This window comes from Nicotiana attenuata, chromosome 12 (genome assembly GCF_001879085.1).
Source record: "Nicotiana attenuata strain UT chromosome 12, NIATTr2, whole genome shotgun sequence".
Taxonomy (NCBI): Eukaryota; Viridiplantae; Streptophyta; class Magnoliopsida; order Solanales; family Solanaceae; genus Nicotiana; species Nicotiana attenuata.
This window is the reverse complement of record NC_032000.1, coordinates 46,248,031-46,271,667: the sequence shown is the minus strand read 5'-3', so window position 1 is coordinate 46,271,667 and position 23,637 is coordinate 46,248,031.

The following is a 23,637-nucleotide window of genomic DNA, read 5'->3' as shown; positions in this document are numbered from 1 at the left end:
CATTCGATTGTTGTTGAACTTATCCATGTTCTGGGGTGATCTATGAGTTACTCTTCTGTGTTACGAAGAGTTGTGATTTGTTGGTTATATGCACATATGGTGCGGTGCTATTTGGGCTTTATAGCAGAGTTTGAGTGTGACGGGTATTTGGGTGTTGCATGATTGATCGTGCATTGGATGTGTTCTCTCAGACTGATATGGCATTGCGTCATTTGCTTCTCCATGGTTATGGTGATTCACTTTTGGGTGCTAGACATCAAATTGCGCGTGGTTGTCGATTTTGAGCATAGTGACTCGAGGTGTTTCATGTAGACCAGTGCTTGGCTAGAGTCGCACATTGTAGCAAGTTATGTGGGGGTATGACCCTTCGGGTTAGATTCGTGTGTTCTGTTTCTACGATGTGTGATAGGTTCTCAGCATTGTGTGTGGTGGTACTGGTGAGCTTGCGGTACAGCTCTCTCATTTGAGTCATTTTCACGATTTGAGTATGTTCGGATTGTTGCTTATTGGTGCACGGGTTGCACGAGTTGCGGCTTTAGATCGTATTGATGTGTCATGTCACCAGAGTAGTTGTGTTGGATTAGATGAGATCGTTGGGATCTAGAATGAATACAAATGGATTCGATTTCAGTATGTTGGAAGGATAATATCGATGTTCGGCTCAGAAATTTGTTATGGTCCTTGCCGACGGAGAGGGAGCTCCATGATTGGTTGATCTGAGGAATGGTTATGACTTTCTGCGTGTTTTATTCATCATTGGCGGTATACAAATGTGTTAGAATGAGGCTTTATTTGATAAGAGGTTTATTATCGATATTCGGTTGTTCTGAGCAACTGTTGTGATCAGAAGTTACCGCTACAAGAGTTTGAGCTATGTGGTATATCATGTTGCATCTGAGGTTGCAGATATGGTTTGTTACAACGTATTCGGGCTTATTCAGGGTATAGGTGTGAGATTCTGGTCTTGTGGATGAATTCAGAGTGGAAATGTGGTTCGGAGGTTTATGGGCTAGGTTGGATGGTGAAATTTCAGTCACATTGTGTTATCGGACCTATATGAGATAGGGTGTTTGCATGGTAAGGTTATACAGCGACTTGTTGGCTTTTGGAACAACTATGGGCACGATCGAGGACGAACGTATGTTTAAGTGGGGGAGGATGTAACGACCCGACCGGTTGTTTTGAGCTTTTGCACTTCGCTTGCCAGTTCTCGGGCATGACTAGCCCCGTGTGATGTATTATGACTTATGTAAATCATCGGTTTTGGTTTTCAGGGTAATCGGAATGAATTTGGAAGAAAAGTTCTCAGTTTGAAGCTTAAAATTTGAAAGGTTTGACCAAGTTTTGACTTGTTAGCATATGATCTCGGATTGGAATTTTTATGATTTGGTTAGCTCCATTAGGTGATTTGGGACTTAGAAGCGTGATCAGAATGTGTTTTGGAGGTCCGGAGTAGATTTAGGCTTGAATTGGCAAAATTGGAATTTTGGCGTTTTCCGGTTGATAGGTGAGATTTTGATATAGGGGTCGGAATGGAATTCCAGAAATTGGAATAGGTCCGTTGTGTCATTTGTGACATGTGTGAAAAATTTAGGTCATTCAGACGAGGTTTGATAGACTTTTTGATCGAATTCGGTATTCGGAAGTTTTGGAATTCTTAGGCTTGAATCCGAGGGTGATTCGATGTTTTGATGTTGTTTTGAGCGTTCCGAAGGTTGGAACAAGTTTGAATGATGTTATGGGATGTGTTGGCATGTTTGGTTGAGGTCCCGAGGGCCTCGGGTGAGTTTTGGGTGGTTAACGGACCAATCTTTGGTCTTGAGTGTTGGCAGATTTTGCTGGTTTGTGTTGTAGAAGGTTTGTTCATCGCTTTCGCGGAAGGGCTTCGCGTTCGCGAAGAGTGTTCTCTGAGATGGAAAATTTTGTTCTTCGTGTTCGCGAAGATGTAGACGCGAACGCGAAGGGTGAGCTGAGTATTGATCGCGTTCGCGAGGAGGCTGTCGCGTTCGCGATGGTTGAGCTAGTAAAGGTCCGCGTTCGCGAGTGGTTCATCGCGATCGCGTAGAAGGATTTCTGGGTCTGAGGCAATTGTGCTTCGCGAACGTGAGGGAGCTACCGTGTTCGCGAAGGTTAAACCTGGGCAGTCAGTTTATATTTTAAAATCGAGGGTTTTGTCCATAATTTCGAAATTTCATTAGAGAGTTCGGGAGAGGGTGAAATTTGAGGAGATTTTCAGTGGAGCTATTGGGGTAAGTATTCTTCACTCATATTTGGTCTAATTCCATGATTTAGTCTTGAATTTCATAATTTAATTTGAGAAATTAGAGTGAAAATTGGGGGAAAATGGAAGAAAGGTTTGGGGATTCTTTGGGGGATTTTAATGGGCATTTGACGTCAGATTTTGATGATTTTGGTATGAATAGACTCGTGTGAGGATAAGGATTCTATTGATGTATTTTTTATCGGATTCCGAGGCGTGGTCCCGGGGGGCCGGGTTTGGCCAATTTCGGGATTTTTGGTATAATTTGATTATTTTTGCAAGGGTTTCGTTCCCTTAGCATATTTTGATGGTATAAATCTGATTTTGGTTAGATTTGGAGCAATTGGAAGCCTATTCGAGAGGCAAAGGCATCGCAGGCTAGAGTTTGGACCGGATTGAGGTAAGTAATGATTGTAAATATTGTCCTGAGGGTATGAAACCCCGGATTTCATATCGTTGTGCTACTTTGAGGTGATGCACACGCTAGATGACGAGCGTAGAGTCGTGCACCATTGGGGATTGTGATTTGGTCCGTCCCGTACGACTGATAAGTCGCGTATTTGATTGAAAACTGTTTGATATCATTGTGTTTTGAAAAGTGTTGCTACGTTTTGGGCGGAATGCCATATTTGGGCCTCGTGCCAACTGTTTTGGACCCTTATGGGGCTTTTACTGTTATTCCTCACTGTTTTGACTTAATAGCTGTACTCAGTTATGTTGTGTTTTACTGATTTCTTAACTCAGCCTTATGTACTAAATTTTAATACTATAAATGATATTCTTGAGCTGAATGCCCTGTTTTACTGATAGTCCGAGTGACTTGTGAGGTTGATGGCTGAGAGAGGTTGAAGGCCTGATTGTGAGGTTAATGATTGAGAAAGACCGAGGGTCTGATTGTGAGGTTAATGACGGAGAGAGGCCGAGGGCCTGGTGGTGAGGATCATATTATATATTTTTATGGATCGGGCTGCACGCCGCAGCGATATTATATATGTTTATGGATCGGGTTGCACGCCGCAGCGATATTATATATATTTATGGATCGGGCTGCACGCCGCAACGATATTGATATGTATATGGATCGGGCTGCACGCCGCAACGATATAGCGCTTGGGCTGTAGGAGCCCCTCCGGAGTCTGCACAGCCCCAGTGAGCGCAGTCGACTATATATATGGATCGGGCTACACGCCGCAACGATATATGGATCGGGCTGCACGCCGCAACGGTTATTATAAGGTACTTATTGAGCGTGAGTGCTGAGTGTGAGCGCTGATTGATGAGAGTTGAGTCTCGTGTGACTGAGAGGCTTGCCTGATGGGCTATATGTATATGAGTAATGCTTTGCCCGAGGGGCTTGTTTTTATGAAATTACTGATTTCACTTCTCCTTAAAGTGAGTCTATATTGAATGTGCTGGACTAAATTACCGACTTCATTCATCTTTATACTAAGCCTCTATAGGAAATGTTAAACAATGTTTTGAACAATTTTCATTGAAACTGGAGTTTTTACGAGATGTTCGGAATTTAATCAGTGATTTGATTTTGTTATTTCCTCTGGCACTTTTCCTGTTTTGAGATGTATATGCTTTTTGTTTTGCCCGAGGGGCTGTATACGAACTACGTTTTGCCCGAGAGGCCTATTATGATTTTTATTACTTTCACTATGAACTACGCTGAACCTCTACTGAACTGTTAGAAAGATATTTTTCAAAGTATTTTTACTGAAATCGGAGTTTTAACGAGATGATATGATTTATATCCTGCTTTGGAAACATACTGTACTTACTGTGGTGCTATGACGTGGTTAACGTGATTTCTTATTGCTCAGTCATTATTTACTTTTATTACTTACTGGGTTGGCGTACTCACATTACTCCCTGCATGTTGTGTGCAGATCCAGATATTTCTGAGCTCGGTGGCATGTTCGTTGGAGATAGTAAGGTAGCTGCACGGCGTTTGCCGTCCTGCCTTCCCCTCCCTATCCTTATTATTTTATATTTCAGGCTTATATTGTATTAAGCAGACAATGTTGAATTGTATTTAGTGGCTCATGACTAGTGACACCCCGATGTCGGGCTTGTGTATTTATTCCGCACTATTCATTTAGACTTACATTTTGAGTTATCTGATTAAATAAGGGCTAAAAAATGATTGTTATTGATTAAATGGTTAATTTGGGAGTTGTGTCGGCTGGCCTAGTTTCACGATAGGCGCCATCACGACCGGGTCGATTTTAGGGTCGTGACAATAAGTCACCCTGTGACACCTCATCTCATAATTATACAATACGGGTCTCAATACCTGAACTCTAACACTTGGCATCCTGTGCCCTCATCACACCTCATAATCACACTGACAACTCACGTGCCCAAAGAGTCATTCTCACATAGATGGAAAATAAACAAGGGGTGTGTCTATACTCAGAAATCTCAAAGAGCCTCCTACCCGATAAGGTGATTAACCACGTGTATGCTTGTGCAAGTGTCCAAACATAGTTCGCACCAACTAGTAAGTATACGAAATGGAAAGGACAACACGTATAATGTTTACACAGGAAAAGGATCAATGAAAACATCAGCTCAGAACACAATGATTTTTAACAGGGGAAAGTAACGCAGAAAGAATACATCTCAACACAGAAATGGCAACCGGGGATCTACCAGGATACCGTCCTGTGGCCCCCAAATGTAAATATCTAGCAAACCGGGGATCTACCAGGATACCGTCCTATAGCCCCCAAATGTAAATACCAGCAAATCGGGGATCTACCAGGATACTGTCCTGTAGCCCCCAAATGTAAATATCCAGCAAACCGGGGATCTACCAGGATACCGTCCTGTAGCCCCCAAATGTAAATATCCAGTGGATCTCTCGGGTGTCATCCCGTAGTCCAACTCATAGTGCGCCGGGAATCTACTGAAATCTCGATCCGTAGTCCCCAAATGTAAATGTGCAGGGGGGATCTACCGGGATATCGCCCGTAGTCCCAAAGTAAACACACAACACAACCAACAGAAACAACAGTTACAGCACAACAGAAAGCTCGTACATCACCACACTACACATAACCACAACATGACAATAATACAAGGTAAGACAAGTAAATCAACTCAAGGACTATAAATCACAAGGGAATGGCAAAATAACACAACAAGAAAATAATACAAGGTAAGACAAGTAAATCAACTCAAGGACTATAAATCACAAGGAAACGGTAGAACCAGCTCACAAAGAATAACCACAGAAAAGAATGTTGGCATAAAGGGAATAGTTCAACCACGGGAAGACTAACATGTAGCAACAATCCCACAATATACAAGTCAATAACAAAGAAATCAACACGAGTCAAGTAGTCCCAAATAAAGGCAAGTCAACAAGATATAAATTATCTAAACTCCTTTTAAGGTTGGACAAATTTTGAGTATATTCGAAAATTCAATTAAGGGAAGATGATCTTAGCTTCACTTAAGACTAAATAATTCCAGAAGGGGTAATGAAATTCTCAAATAAGATAAGCAACTATGAAAAGATAGCATGACAATAGGTGAGGAGAAATTCTTCAGTCAAATCAATTAGGAGTCAATTAGGCAATAAGAGTGAATCATGGAGCAATTAATCCCAATCAAGCATGTAGAGGTGAAACAAATAAATAGGAAACTCAGTCATGTCAAGAACACATTCCTACAGAGTGAACAACATCGCACAAAGTGGCCTTCGTGACGGGCGGGGATGAAGCCTTAATAAGAAAATTATAAAGTTTTTTGTGGTGAATCAATGAGATAAAAACAAATTAAAATTTAATAGTAATACAAACATACCTGCGCCTGTAAAAGATCCCCAGCACCCGTCGACGATGAGCCACAACTCAGTCGGCGCCCACCCTTCACATCTCGGGTCGGCCGATCCTCAGCAGCGGTCGATGGACCTGAAAAGTACTGCTCCCAATCAACTCCGGTAATGCTCGTGCCCGTGATCAACAATGGATTTGACGGGGTCACCTGCGAAGTAGCTGGAGTGAACGGCAGCTGAAGGCTGAATGAGCCGTGACGCTCGTCTAGCTGATGGAGGTCACCCGGCAGATCAACTCCAACATCCTCAACAGGTGCCTCAACGCCCCCTTGCTGGAGACCACCTCATCGCCGGCCCCCGCGACCCCGTGGGACAGCCCTACCTCGTGGGGCACCCCTGCCTCTTAGGGCACCTTTGCCTCGTAGGACAACCTTGCCTCGTGCTCCCCTCGCTCGTGGGACAGGCCTACCTCGATGGTAGTGCTCTGGCGCCACATAAGCAAGGACGTGCACTAAGCGCTCGTCTTCTCGGGCTCGATGCAGTGTCCGGGCAGCCAACTCTATAACCTGCTGGCCATACTCGTGCAAAATAGCCGCTCCTTCGCCGGCATGCTACTGCATCTACAGTCCCAACTAGTGGAATAAATGCATGCTAATAGCCTGCACAACATGTAAAATATAAATTACAGAACTCTAGGTCACAGTTATAAGTAAGAATACCAAATAACATACCAGTGCCTCGTGCCTCCCGGCGTATGGAACGTACCGACCGCCAGCTCGATGAATGGGATTCTCGATGAAAAGTCAGGTAACGCCGTGGTACCAGCCCATATAATCATGCTCAGTATCTGGTCGACTCGGTGAAGGGGGGCGGAATTAGGTCAGATCGCCGGTCCCAAGTATCGATCTGCTCCTCTAGCCATGCCAAATATGCGTCGTCCACCTTGGAACGATCATCCCGCTGGTAATGTATCGTCTGCCAGGTGGGCGGTGTCGGTACGAGCTGCGGGCGGCCAAACTGGCGAAGTACCCGCTCGGTGTCATGATGCTCACAATATCAAGGCAGATCAACGGGACGGAAGAGCCCTACATAAGTCGGCCGGCCGAGCAATAATCGGGCAAGCAAGCTATCAACGCGTCGCCGTATGGCATCCAGATGAACTATTAAGTAACAACAAAAAACGTGAGTATACGGAACACATGTGAAGCTATGACAAGTAAACTTAGATATACATTTACCTGTGCGCCCTCCAGCAAATCCAATATATCCCTGCACAATGAGAGATTATGCCGAGTCTCGTACTCGCGCGTATGTCCCTGCCGGAGAACCCACCTCCTAGCTAGAGGGAGCAACGGAGGTGATACATCCGGATCTAATGGTGGTAGAGGCGGCTACAACTGCAAGAACCGCTTCGAGGCCCAAACCTAACATAAAAAGTTGATGTAAAATTTAAGATATATTTTTACTAGGTATTTTAAAATAAATAGAGTATTCGAATATGTTGTCACCTGTAGTAGCGGCAAAAATCCAGCAACGTCACGCTGGGTGCCCATGCTCGCCCGACACATCTGCCTGTACAAGTAGGCGAGAACAGCAACACCCTAGCTGTACTGGGGTAAATCATCTAGCTGCTCAAGATGATAAAGAAATCTCAAGCTGACTAGGTTCCCCGAAGTGTTCGGGAACAAGACCCCTCCAAATATAAGGAGTAGCAACAACCTCGTATAATGGTGAACATGATAATCTGGTGTATCACCATCGATGTGAGGATATAATGCCTCCAAATACTATCGAATAGCCGACAACGGAAAAAAACTGGTCCCAGCCAGTACATTCTCATCCTCTGGCCGGAAACCGGTGAGCCACTGCAGCATGTCCAGGTATTGCACACATGTCATCACTCTCATGCCATGCGATAGAGTAATTGGGTGTCCATCAACGGGCAGCCCATATAAAACCTCCACGTCCTGCAGTGTGATGGTAGCCTCGCCAATGGGCAGGTGCAATGTGTGCGTCTCCGGTCACCACCACTCTATCAGGGCCGTGACCAAAGACCAATCGAGCTGCAGCCGCCCGATCTCCAAAATCCTGTAGAAACCCGTCTCCCACAGGCGTGTGACTACACGAGGATAGAGAACTCTGCCATGCAGAAAGTCCCACATGCCCTCCATTCTCCTGACGCGGAGACTTTGGGTCAGTAACTCTCCCTCCCATATGTGGACGGACCTATGATCGCCTTGTAACGACAGTAGCTCATTGCTGGAAGGTCCAGGATGAATACGTGGCACCTCCATGTCGTCTACTATAGATTGCACAACATTAATTACATGTTAGTTTTATAATTTTATATCTTTGTTCGTCAGGTACCACCTGCTGAGAAGGTATTTATAGGGGGAGATTTCAATGGTCATATTGGGTCAACCGCAGATGGGTATGACAAAGTGCATGGAGGCTTCGGTTTTGGGAGAGGAATGGAGGAGGAACCTCGTTACTGGACTTCGCTAAGGCTTTTGGGTTGGTGATTGCGAACTCTAGCATTCCGAAGAGGGAGGAGCATTTGGTTACTTTTCAGAACGCGGTGGCTCAAACTCAGATTGATTATCTCCTCCTCAGGAGGCGTGACAGAGGGTTGTGCAAGGATTGCAAGGTGATCCCAGGGTGAGATACTCGTGACGCGACATAGGCTCTTGGTGATGGACGTTGGTATTATGGTGAAGAGGAGGAAAATGTCGCTCGAGGAAGACCGAGAATCAGGTGGGGAGCCTTAACTAAGGATAAGGCCCAAGAGTTGGAGGGGCAGTTGTCGGCTATGGGAGCTTGGAGAAGCAGTGGTGACGCAAGCACTATGTGGTCAACGACAGCTGACTGTATAAAGGAGGTTGCGAGAGAGGTGTTAGGGGTCTCGACGGGCATCGCCGGAAAGCACAAAGGTGACTGGTGGTGGAATGAAGTGGTACAAGGTAAAGTGGAAGCGAAGAAGGAGGCGTACCGGACGTTAGTGGGGAACATAGGTGAGGAGGAGAGGCGAGCGTGCATGGAGAGGTATAAGGTAGCTAGGAAGGACGCAAAACTGGCGGTCACAGAGGCTAAGACTGCGGCTTATAGTCGTATGTATGAGGAACTAGGGGAAAAAGGCGGGGAGAAGAAGTTATTTAGGCTGGCCAAGCAGAGAGAGAGGAAAGCTCGAGATTTAGACCGAGTGAGATGTATCAAGGACGATGATGGTAGAGTATTGATGGAAGATTCCCAGATTAAGAGGAGATGGCAGACTTACTTTCAAAAACTTCTTAACGAAGTAGGGGATCGAGATATTGTGCTCGGTGAATTGAAGTATTCCGAGAGTCACAATGACTTTGGGTACTGCAGGCGCATCAAGGTTGAGGAGGTCGCGGGAGCTATGAGTAAGATGAGTAGGGGCAAAGCGACCGGGCCTGACGAGATTCCGGTAGAATTTTGGGAGTGTGTGGGGAAAGCAGGTTTGGAGTGGTTGACTAGGTTGTTGAATGTTATTTTTAAGGCGAAGTGGATGCCGGAAGAGTGACAGTGGAGTACGGTGGTCCCAGTGTATAAGAACAAGGGTGACATCCAGAGCTGTAACAATTATAGGGGTATCAAATTACTGAGTCATACTATGAAAATATGGGTGAGGGTGCTTGAAGCGAGGTTGAGGATGACGGTGTCCGTTTCCGACAACCAGTTTGGTTACATGCCAGGTCGTTCTACTACAGAAGCTATACACCTTGTTAGAAGGTTGGTTGAACAGTACAGGGATAGGAAGAAAGACCTGCACATGGTGTTTATTGACCTAGAAAAAGCGTATGCTAAGGTTCCTTGAGAAGATCTTTGGAGAAGCTTGAAGGCAAAAGGCGTGCCGGTTCCCTACATTATGGCGATTAAGGACATGTATGATGGGGCGAAGACTCGGGTTAGGACAGTAGGAGGCGACTCTGAGGATTTTCCAGTTGTTATGGGGTTACACCAAGGTTCTGCGCTCAGCCCGTTCTTATTCGCCCTGGTGATGGACGCATTGACATATCACATTCAAGGGGATGTGCCATGGTGCATGCTATTCGCCGATGACATAGTTCTTGAGTCGCAAACCGGTGTCAACAAGAGGCTGGAGGTTTGGAGACAGACCCTTGAATCTAAGGGTTTCAAGTAGCAGGACAAAGACGGAATACCTGCAGTGTAAGTTCAGTGCTGAGCAGAGGGAAGTGGGCGTGGATGTGAGGCTTGAATCACAGGTCATCCCGAGTAGAGGCAGCTTCAAGTACCTTGGGTCGGTTATCCAGGGGGAGGGGAGATCGACGAGGATGTTACACACCGTATTGGGGGTAGGATGGATGAAGTGGAGATTAGCATCTGGAGTATTATGTGACAAGAGAGTGCCACTGATACCCAAAGGTAAGTTCTATAAAGTGGTGGTTAGGCCGGCCATGATGTATGGGGCGGAGTGTTAGCCGGTTAAGAAATCACATATCCAGAGGATGAAGGTAGCAGAAATGAGGATGTTGAGGTGGATGTGCGGGCATATTAGGATGGATAAGATTAGGAATGATGATATTCAGGAGAAGGTATGCGTGGCTCCCATTGATGACAAGATGCGGGAAGCAAGGCTCAGATGGTTCGGGCATGTTCAGAGGAGAAGCTCAGATGCTCCGGTAAGGAGGTGCGAACAGCTGGTTGTGGAGGGTACGAGAAGAAGTATAGGGCGACCAAAGAAGTACTGGGGGAGGTGATTAGGCAGGATATGGCGAGGTTGCATATTTCCGAGGAAATGGCACTTGATAGGAACGTGTGGAGGTCGAGTATTAGGGTTGTAGGTTAGGAGGTAGTAGAGTCTTGTCCTATACCATAACTTTGTGAGACTAGCTTGGTAGGGATACTATTTTGCTTTTGCTTTGCTTTGTATCATTCTTCTTGATTTCATATCGTTCCTATTTGTCATATTTGTCATATTTGTTTCATATTATTTCGGTGGTGTTACTAATATTGTCGTCTTTGTATTTTTGTCTTCTTGAGCCGAGGGTCTTTCGGAAACAGCCTCTCTACTCCTTCGGGGTAGGGGTAAGGTCTGTGTACACACTATCCTCCCCAAACCCCACTAGTGAAATTTCACTGGGTCGTTGTTGTTGTTGTTGTTGTTGTTTTCTTCTGAGAATCCATTTTGAATGAAAAGTGGGGAATGTCAGAAAATTGAGCGAGAAATGGGAATGTGGATTTGGAAAGGATATTAGGTTGTTAGTTATGAAAGTAAATGGAAATGCAGAGAAAAACTGAAAGACGTGTACTTCTATGGAAGATAGTTCTTTCTCTCTGCCACTTACCATTGAAATTTTCCAGAAACTTTTGTTTTTGGAACTTTTTTTTCTTTCAAGGATAAAGAGGAAGGGATATGGTAAAGGATTTGTGCAATTACTGGGAGGAAGGGCTGCTAATGAAAGGTTGCTATAGTGAATTAAAAATGGTGGTTGGGTGATGTTGGCAATGGTGGTTGGGTAAAGGAGAAGGTGGTGGTGGATGAAAAAGTAGGGGGAGTGGGTAAATGGGGTTGGGGTGGTGAAGCGGCATTTGCCACGTGGCGGCTACTTCGGCAAAATATTAGGCCATGTCTAATGATGTTGGACATGATGGAGGTCTTAATGGAAGAAGGGTATTTTTGTACCAATTTTATAACGTCAAGGGTTATAGTGGATGGATAGTATGACGGAGGGTATATAAAAAAAATTTGCATAGTAAAAGGATATTTTTAACCCCTTTCCGAAGAATCAACTCCCCCTGTTCACTTTTACTTGTCCAGTATTCTAAAAATAGACTTTCAGTTTTACTTGTCACTTTTAGCATATCAAGAGACGATAATTTCTTCTTTCCTGTTATACCCACAATATTAGTTACTCATTTTAAATTATTATCTCAAATCCATTAAAAATATACATCAATTAATATGGGTATCATGATAAATTATGTACTTCATTTATTATTTCTTAAAGGGAGTCAAAGTCCATAGTGGACAAGTAAAAGTGAACGGAGGGAGTATTTGTGTATTTTTATGTCTGTTTTGATTTCTTTAAAGAAGGGTTAGATAGAAGGGTGTAGGGAGATTATAGGCTTTGATGGTTGCTTCTTAAAAGGTGCTTGTAACGGCGAACTGGTAATAGCAATAGGGTAGAATGGCAATCAACAAATGTATCCAATAGCATGGGCAGTTGTAGACCAAGAGATCAAATATTCTTGGAGTTGATTCATAGAGCATCTAATTTCTGATCTAGAACTAGGCAATGGAGAGGAATTAATTGTCATGTCGTACATGCAGAAGGTATCTTATCACCTGTATTTTATACTAATTGATTTTAGTTGCTTATGTCTGTTTTGATTCAACTTTATTCTATTTTGCAGGGGCTTAGTATTAGTCATCAATGAAATGATGCCATGTGCTGAACATAGGATATGTGCCAAGCATATTTGGTCCAACTCCAACTGTTCTAAGAAGTGGAAAGGAGAGGAGAGAAGAAAATAATTCTGGAGATGTGCAAAGTCATCATTTGAGGTAAAATTTAAAAAAGAGTTAGTAGCTTTAAGCATGTCAGGAAAGGACATCTGTGAAGATTTGTTGTGCTATGATAAAGAGTATTGGTATAGGGCATATTTCACTAAGCATGCTAAATGTGATGTAGTAGAGAATAACATGTCTGAAACCTTTAATTCTTGGATAGTGGGGCCTAGACACAAGTCAATCATTCGCATGTTAGAGGAGATTAGATTCAAAATTATGACTAGGCATGTAGAGATGAGGAAATTTGCTGAAACTTAGATTTCAAATATTTCACCAATGGACGGGCTATTGTTAGAAGAGTATTCAAAGAGATGTAAGGTGATATGGAATGGTGAGAATGGATTTGAGATTGAAGAAGGTCAACTTAGGTTTATTGTTGACATATTAAGGAAGACATGTACATGTAGATCTTGGTAGTTAAGGAAGATTCCATGTGCACATTCAGTAGGTGCTTATTACAACATAAATAAATAACCTGGCATTCAAGTGAAAAAATAGTACAAAAAGCACTACTTTCTTAGGGCCTATCAATATGTTATTCAACCAATATCAAATTTGGAAATGTGGCATACTACCATCATTGAGCCTCCAAAGCCTAAAGTAATGCCAGGAAGACCCAAGAGGTGTATAAGAAAAGCTAAGGATGAACCTAAAAATAAATATGGCAAGTGGTCAAGGAAATGAGTAAAATGACATGTTCAAGGTGCCATCAACAGGGACACAACAAAGCTCATAGTATTGCAGCGGTAAGTTAATCCAATCCTAAATTGCTTGCATGCCATCAATAAGTTACACATACCAAAATAATTCCTTACAGGCTGGATTAGGGCAGTCAAGCCAATAAGCACAAACCAGCCAGCAGTCACAGTCCAGCCAACAAGCACAGTTCAACCATTAAGCTTCAAATGGTGTCCCTACATCTATCTGTTCTGACACCTCAAGAGTAAGAAGATGTTCTGAGAATGCACCTGTAGGCAGAGGCAGGGGAAGGGGAAGAGGTAATGAAAGTGTTGGCACTGTACCTGCAGGTAGAGGCAGGGGAAGGGGAAGAAGCAATCTAGGAGTTGGCACCGCACCTGCAGGTAGAGTCAGGGGAAGGGGAAGGGGAAGGGGAAGAGGAACTGGAATAAAGAGAGGAAATGATTCTGAAGATGGAGGAAGGGGACCATGTATTCTATTGGGGGCTACAAGTTCAGAATTATTAAATGCAGGAGGGAAGAGACCAAGAACAACTAGCTATGGTTGGTTTATAGATCCTACTGATGTTATTTACTTCAATATCACATAAGAGGGGGAGGGGGGTGATTTATGTGGTTTCCAACTTTTCGCGTGCACAGATTATAGAAGGACCTGGTTCTTCTATGTGTTTCTTATACTACAGTTGCGGAATATTAAATACAGAAAGTAAAGAACACAAGTACTTTTACGTGAAAAATACCAGGCTCAAAAGGTGAAAAAACCACGGCCTACTTCCCGGTAGGATTTTTTCCAAAACTTCACTACAACTCTGATCCAAAATAATAATGTTTACAAACTCTTATAAATCTAAGGATTACCTCTAACCCTTGTAGAAACCAGTCACAGGCTGTTGCACTACTTCAAGTTAACTCTAACTTGAATGATATAACTCGAGTTTACAACCTCTTGCAAACTTAAGGATTAACTCTAACCCTTGTAGCAACACGCCACAGGCTCTTATGACTATTTCAAGTTAACTCTAACTTGAATGATACAACTCATGTACCTAGTATAATTTACTTCTAAGAAAAGTTGAAAGGTACAACTCAAAAGCCCCTACTACACTTGAACTAGAATTAAAAACATATACATGGAACTCTTTATGGAACTGATTCTTCAATCTGGTTTGTGTAGCTTCAGACTCTTAAAACTCACATGAATTGCTCACAAAATGCCTTGCTATTTTGCTCTCAATTCTTTCTTAACTTCAATATGTGTGTGTCACCTGTAAAAGAGAACAATATTGATATTTATAGAGTTAGTAAATGAAGATTAACTAGAGTTCTAATGTTGTACTCTTAATTGGTGGAAGAGTTCTAGTTAACTTCAATCTCTAACTCTTTCCTTATCTAGGATAGAGTTTTCTTCAAGTAAGGAGTCTTGCTCCTTATCAATTATGCAACCTTTTCGATTACAAAATATCAGATATAACCACTTGTGCTTATCCCTTCTCGTGTATGTCTTGTGCTTGAATCTGCTCATGCCCTGTGTACACTGTCCATGGACCTGGTTCATTCATGTGTTCCTTTGTCAATCGTTAAAACCAAAACCACTTAGGTCAACAAATTCCTCCTTTTTGACAATGAAAAACTCTGTACTTTTCATTAGCATGGAACCTATTTTAACTTAGCTCAACATCAAATACAATATTAGAACAGTTTTCATTTAAAGTCACAAATCATCAAGGACCAGGTTCATTAGGTTATAAACATCACAGTCCAAAGAAAAAGCACATCTTATCTTCCCCCTTTTGGCGTCATTGAAAAGTTGGATAATTAAGTAACCAGATTTTAGTAGACATCACTCATGGCCACTAGGGCTACTTCAAATGCAATCATGGATTCAATTTTCTCTTTATCAATCTAAAGATATTAGCCATCTAAGAAATATCAACAAATAATTAGAGAAAAAGTAGTGAATATTATTGATAAGATTCTTCCACAAGGAATAAAAAGAAGAAAAAGCACTGAACCATGAGCAAAAAATAAAAAACAATTCACTTGGGTTACTGGTTACAAACCAGGCTTAGGAAGGGTTTAAGATGGGGAAGGACCAGGTTCTTGATTATTGGCTTGAAGCAGTTTCAAAATATCTTGAAGAATACTATTATTCTTCTCTTTTTACTTTGCAAGCTCACACTTGAGAGAGTCTCTCTCAGCCTCTACTTCAGCCAATCGTTTCTTAAGCCTTTCAATCTTTACATCCATAGCTTCCTTCTTACTCATTTTGGCAGACCTAGTTCTTTTAGACACAACTGAGCCCTCCGCCTCAGCCTTTATTTCTTGAGAATTCTTTTGAGAAGTCTTTCTCTTTTTGGAACTAGGTGTGGGTACTTCCACATCATCATATTTATCTTCAAGAACCAGGTTCATCTCTTTAATCTGGACTAGTCCACTTGTCTTACCAATCTTTTTTTTTCTTTCCTTTCCAAGCGACTTTCTTGGCACTGTGAGCTAAGGCCCTTTTTACATTAGGCTCACTCTGCTTATTTTGGCTTCTTGTAGTTCTTCCTCTTGTGGGAGGAGTTGCTACAGGGATAAAAGGAACACTCTTTCTCTTAGTACCAACCATGCTCTTTCCTGCAGTCTTCCCAACTTTACTCTTCTTCTTTTGATTGTAACTATCTGACACCTTCAGCAGGTCGGGACTCTTGTCTATTTTAGCAAGAGAAGGAACTGGTACATGAAAATATTTCCTTAAACCTATAACCAGCCCATCTGCTAAACTTCTATCACCAGAACCATCACCTATCTCCTGTGATTCTTTTCCCATACTTTCATTCATAGTATCCTCGTTATCTCTAATCTCTTAACTCTAGACCACCATTGCACCTGTCTCCTCATGTAATCCATAACGAATGAGTGAATCATATCCAGCCACTTATTCTTCTCCTTTTCCCCTTACATCTACTTTAACACCCTCACTCTCATTTTCTTTTCCTTTTTTATTTTTACCACCAAATTTTACAGACCCAACAGTTTCTACACCTGCAATTGTACCAACCAACACAAACCTATTTTTAGAATTCTCAGCAGTTTCATAGGCAATATAAAAAATCTTTAACTTAGAGGTTACCTATTCAGATTCAGATGAAACTAGTTCTTCCTCCTCAGTCGCAGACTTGAAGGACTCATCAGATATTTGGGGTTCCTCTACTAGACCGGCTTTAATCATCTCATTCAATTTCTTGGCATGTTCTCTACTAGCCACTATTTTTCGTGCAAGCATCGTGACATACTTTTTCTTGGTTGTTTGGGTGGTTGAAGATGTGGGTGAAGGTTCTTTAGGTGGTGAAGTGGGGTTCTCAGTGTTCTTGAGGTTTTCAGATAAGTTGGCCATTTGATCAGTGTAGGGAGATGAAGAAATTCGAGAGAGGTTTAGAGTTTTGAAAATTTGATCTTTAGAAAAGGAGAGATGAAGTAAGGGGGTAAAGTCAGATCAATTTAAAGAAGGAAAGATTGAGATTCAGTTTAAAGAGGCGTTGTACTCTTCCCCAAAAATCTCAACAATTATTGTGCGGGGGTTTAGGGGTGAGACTGGTTCATTTATAACTGAATGGTTCAAAAGTAGCTTAGGATAAAGTGGGACTCTTTTCAGATCATGATCCATATGCAGTTATTTCAAATTATGCGGAGTTTAGAATACATACCTTATAGAAGTCCACCATTGAAGCCCATGCAAAGCGTCACTCTTGAAAATTAATTATTTGGTTGGGTCTTGTTCCAATCAATTGTAAACATCTAGAGGAGTTCAAAATTTTAATATGAAGTGATTTGAAGTAGATTGAGCTAGATTTGAGTTAGATTTAAAATAAAGCTCAAGGAAGAAAACGAAGTTAGTTTTTGTATAATAATATAATAGTGTATATGGGTGTATAAATACCTCTTATACACTATTATACACTTTTATACACCTATATACATAATGTACTTGCATTTGTTAAAAAGTGTATAATATTGTATAAAGCGCTTGTTGCAAAACTTCTTCTATGATTTGTAGTTGCAATTCTTGTTCAAAACCAATCCAAATCTCCAATAGACGACTTTAATTTTTGTAAACAACCTCCTTAGACTATTTCTAACAAGCCTAAGCAACACCCACTCCAAATTTCTCACAAAATCAAATTCAAAATTTAAACCCGCTTATTTAAGCTTGTCCAACAATGCTATATATCATCTTAAAAATCTAATTTCACCATCCAAATAGATTTGATTTGTTAAACTAATTTTTGACAATTATTGATTCAAAGATTAAGTTAGAAACTTGAGCTTTTATAAAATAAAAAAAAAGAGGGGGGGGGGGGGGGTCTTGAGAACCTATTTGGAGTTGAATATTGAATCTTAGCTGTTTTTGAGCTATAGCTTTGCGAAGTTGTACATACACTATTCAACTGCAATATATGTGTATAAAATACTTATATGTAATTCTCTCCGATTAAAAAAACATAAAATCCAGACGTTAGCGCCATTAACAAAAGCGAATTAGAAGTGCCTTTTTCGTCTTGTTGACGTTCTAAACAATTCATATTTTATGGAAAAAAAATGCTCTCTACCACATCAATCAAAATACAACCCGTTTCCTTATGAATCACCATTCTTCCTCGCCACCACCACTTCTCCACCAATCAACCACCACAAATGGAGGAGCCAGGAACATCGAACCCCCAAATTCTCCAACGCATAACAGTGTCAACACCCTCCCCTCTTACCTTAATACACTAATTTCCAATGATACTGTCTCCTCCTCTCTTCATCAACCTCACTCCCCACTTACTCATTCCTTTTCTTCTAATACCCAAGATGATCCCCAACACCTTCACTCACCATCACAGACGCTCGAACTCACACAGAAGGAGATCCATACAATGACTCACTCACCAGCACACTCCTCACTCACTACCTCCTCCACACCTAATAATGGAACCAAACACAACCATATTTACTGCTCAAACACCCAATGCAACGATCACACCAACCTCTTGATTAGAGGTGGGACTACAAATCATGCACTCACCTTCACAATGGAGGCGAACAACCAAGAAGTCACAATACTCATCAACAACCCGAGGGACCTTGCACAAATCATCACTGAGGGGATGAGCTTAGGGACGGAAATTTATGGCAGGTACCATTGGTCTATGATGCAAGCTCCCTACCTTGCACCATATCAACCCCTCAACCCACCAACACCAACTTGGGACACCACTCATCTCTACCCAAACCTCATTCAAATGCCCTTTTACCCACCAATGCCACTAGTTCCCTCAACCCCTTGGATACAACCATACTCTCTTCCCAACCCCTCTCCACCAATGCTGGAACCTCTGACACCTCCACCACACTCACCACCACAATCCCCACCTCCCCTTCCCAATCCAGTCGCACAAGACAACGCCTTTCAACAAAAAGTCGCAGCAGCAATGAACTACAACAGGGAGACCCGTCCAGTTCGTGCTTGGCTCGACAGAATAAAGGTCTTTGTCCAGAAGGAGGAATACGAAAGAAAAATTCACATCCGTTGCCCTCCAAATCTTCTAAGATGCTCCCTTCGCATAAGACCCACAACCAATCCGGAAGTGGGACAATATGCGATTCTTCTACTCCCAAGGCTTCGTCTATGCCCAGGGAGCACAACAACAACCTGGGGAGGACACCGAGCAGTTATCTGCTCACCTCAACCAATAATCATATGAATTTTATAATTTTGAACTGTCGAGGAGCTCAATCTGCTGAGTTCCATCGTAATTTCCGTTCCCTTCTTGACTACCATCATCCTTCTCTTGTGGCTCTTCTGAAAACACACTATCTCCACCACCAAAATCTGAAAGAAGAGTTCAATTTCATGGGCATGGCGGAGGTGGGGGCTGTAGGCCAATCGGGAGGTATTGCAATACTGTGGAATACTGACGCAGTTACAGTGGAGCCTGTGGCCACCACACAGCAAGAAATACATTGCCAAATCCAGGTACATCCTCTACCTTTTACGTGGTTATTTAGTATTATATATGTTAACACTGATTTAAAAAATAAACAACTTCTATGGAACAATCTTATGTGTTTATATGACAACTATAAAGGGCCTTGGCTTATTGGTGGCGATTTCAACGAAATAACTCACGCTTCTGATAAATTCGAGGGGCGAACGATAAATAATTCACGCTCAAATAAGTTTTTACTGCCACCTAAGTGACCTAGGTTACAAGGGTAGCCGATATACTTGGACCAACAGTCGTTCCCATAGCCACAATATTCTTGAAAGAATAGATCGCTTTCTTGCAAATTACGACTGGATAAATAATTATCCAGGTGCTCTTGTCAATCACCTTCCACGAACCCATTCTGATCATTGTCCCCTTCTAATATAACTAAACTCCTGTCCGTTACCTAGGAAAAAAATATTTTGTTTTGAAACAATTTGGGCCTCACATCCAACCTTCCCCGTATTAGTTAACAGAGTTTGGAATGAACAACCACACCTTCTCTCAGCAATTGATCAATTTACTAAAGAAGTCCAAGAATGGAATAAATCCACTTTTGGAAATATTTTCAAACGTAAACGTAAAATCTTAGTTTGATTAGGGGGTATTCAATCCTCAGTCAACTATCCCACTAGCATGTTCCTCCAAAATTTGGAACATCAACTAATCACTGATTTCAAACAACTCCTTAGGCTAGAGGAGGACTTCTGGAAATTAAAATCACGCATCAATTGGTTAAATGATGGCGACGACAACACAAAATATTTTCACCTATCAACCCTCAATTGAAGAAGACACAATCGTATCACTGCCCTACAAGATCTAGGGGGCAATTGGCTTACAGAACAAACACTTATCAAAGCCAATATTACTTATTATTATCACACACTCTTTACCACAAAATCCACTCTCTCCTATAGACACCACTCAATTCAACCTTTTAATGTAGTCACTCAGTTAGAACAACAACATTTGGATAGCACCCTACAAGACCACGAGATCCTAAACGCCATCAATTCTTTCAAACCACTAAAAGCTCCGACCCCAGATGGACTACACCCCTATTTCTACCAAAAATATTAGAAGACGGTTGGAAGCTCAGTCAAACTTTTTGCCATAAAGTTTTTAACAACCATAAGATAGACCCGTTGATCAATACAACCCTTATCTGCCTAATTCCCAAAAACAAACATGCTTCTTCGATTTCTCAATTTAGACCCATAAGCCTATGCAACACTATGTACAAAGTCATCACAAAAATGATCTCTAATAGGCTTAAACCAATCCTGGAACACCTTATACATCCCACTCAATCTAGCTTCCAAAAAAATCATCGAGCGGCGGACAATGCAATTATCGTCCAGGAATTAATATCTCATTTTAAAAAAATAAAGGGCAAAACTTCTTATATGCTTCTTAAACTGGATCGTGAGAAAGCTTTTGACCAACTCGAGTGGTCATTTATACATTATACACTAGTTACCCTGAACTTCCCTCCAAACTTCATCCAACTCATCATGTCTTGTGTTACAACAACCTCGACATCGATCTTAATCAACGGCAATCCTACTGAATATTTTAACCCAACATGGGGCATTCATCAAGGAGATCCGCTATTGCCATATCTATTCATACTTTGTATCGAAATGCTCTCTCGAAAAATAAATACGGCAGTAGGTTATCGTGCTTGGCAACCAATTACCATACCTCCTAGAGGACCTTCAATATCACACATGTTTTTTGCCGACGATATTATCTTAACTGCCAAAATAACTCCAAGTACTTGTGACTCCATCATCGACACTCTAAATCAATTCACAAAATACTTGGGCCAAACTATAAACTTCCAGAAATCAAAAATCTTCTTCTAAAAAATATGCCCTTCAAATACCAAAACATCAGTCCTACAGCTATTCCATATGAACGAAGGGATACACTTTGGTAGATATTTGGGTTTCCCTATCTTTGTTAAGAAACCATCCAAAAATGATTTTCAATTCCTCCTGGATAATTTCAAAAATAAACTAGCTGGGTGGAAAATACAATTCTTATCAAGGGAAGGTCGCACTACTCTTATTCAATCTACCCTAAACCACTTACCAAATCACATCATGCAGTATATCACACTCCTTACCAATATCCTCTCTCTTTTAACTCGATACCAAAGAAACTTTCTGTGGGGGACAACTCCACAAAAGCGAAAACTCCACCTTATCAAATGGAATAGGGTAGCCCAACCACTAGACCAAGGTGGCCTGGGCATACAACACCTTGCCACCAAAAATCAAGCTTTACATGCAAGCCTTGCCTGGCAATTTTTTCAAAATCCAAACCAACTATCGGCACAACTTCTACGAAATACATATATACGCCCAAACAAGGCGACCAAGCGCTCTACTTCCTTTACGTGGAAGAATATCATCCGTGGATGGTCTTACTGCCGCCTGTGATATAAATGGAATCTTACCAATGGCCACCACGTTAAATTCTGGACTGATCCCTGGATACAATATAATTTAACTCTTTAGTCCTGTATCTCTAGCCCTTTCCCACCCCAAGAAGTACACAAGTTAGTATCTGACTACTACTACGATAACAAATGGATTTTTGACAGTCTTTTATTTGAAATAACAAATGATCTACAAACCCACATTCGAAGTATCTATATGCCAGTTTTCCAACACAACTATGATCAGATTTTCTGGGATCTGACCAAGGATGGCATGTTCTTTGTCAAATCCAGTTACAAATCGCTCGCCCCAAAAGTCAGTCAGCACTACTCCTATAAATGGATTTGGAAACTCCAAATCCCCCCAAAAATATCCTTTTTCCTCTGGTTATTTTCACATAACCGACTCCCAACTGTTACCTATCTCTCAAGATTAGGAATCATCCCTTCAAATATATGTACTCAGTGCCAAATGGCTCCAGAAACAACAACACACATTTTTCTCGAATGCCCCCGAGCTACCCAGCTGTGGGCACATCTCAATATAATCCCCCCTATTCAGTGTTCCACTCCAACTAACACTGACACATCTCAGTATTCTAACCCAAATCCTAACGACAACTCAAATTGGCTCTATCGGCTCATACATATGCCTTTAAAATCAACTCCCCATAGAATCCCTACCACCATGTTCCTCTCTTTTGCTATTTGGCATATATGGCATATACGGAATAAAAACATATTGGATCGTAATAATTTGGACATTAATATTCCTATGCTCATAAATACAACGGCTGAATACTATTTTTTAACACAAAACAACAGCACAAAACATCTCACCATACCTCTCTACATCAAATGGCATCCTCTCCCACCAAATCACTACAAACTAAACATAGATGGTGCGGCTTCATCCGCTCAAAACAGCTATGGAATAGGTGTGGTTTTTCGCAATACCCAGGGGCACTGGGTCATGGGCTTTGCAGGTGGATCATACCCAGCCACCAGTATCCACAGAGAACTCCTGGCACTATTCATGGGATTGAAGCTTGATGTGCGCCACCAATTTACACCGATCACCATTGAAACATACGCACACGACATAATTGGTATGTTAAATATGCCTACTATGCACTACACTAACATTCTTAATGACTGCAGGTTATTGCTTCAACAACTGGGTAGGCCTTCTATCCAACATGTCTACAGGGAGCAAAATAGTATTGTAGATAGTCTAGCTAAATATGGAGCCACGCATGCAGATAGCAATAGTTGCCTCTATTTTGTAACCCCACCACTTTTTGTCAGGACTCTCTACCAGGAAGATCTAGCGGGAACAATGCACCGGAGGCTCGTTAACAAAAACAACCAAATTTTCCCTAGCTCTCTCCCACAAACGACCTCTGCTTTGTCTTGCTTTTGTAATACTGATGTTTTGTTTAGTAATGCACCCCATGCAGGGGCGCTTGTAGTAACTACTAATAGTACTAGTCTAGATACTAACATGCGTGCCAGGCATCTTACTCCCTATACTGATGTAATGTTTTAATCCCTTTTAATATACTAGTTTTTCCTCACGTGCGATTGCACGTGTATGTTAAGTCATGTAATATACATCTGTGTAAAATAATGTCAATTTTATTAAAGTGAAATTTCTAATAAATAATTATACATGAAATAATAAAGCTTAAGTGACTGACTAATAAGGATCATTATAGTCAGTTAACCTACGAAGATAAACAAGCAAAGTACAATTAAATAGACGTGAACTAAGATAAGCATCACAATTAGACAGCCATCGTATATTACTCCCATTAACGCATTCATAGACAGATGGCTCTACATATATAATTAGTGTAAATGTTGTAAG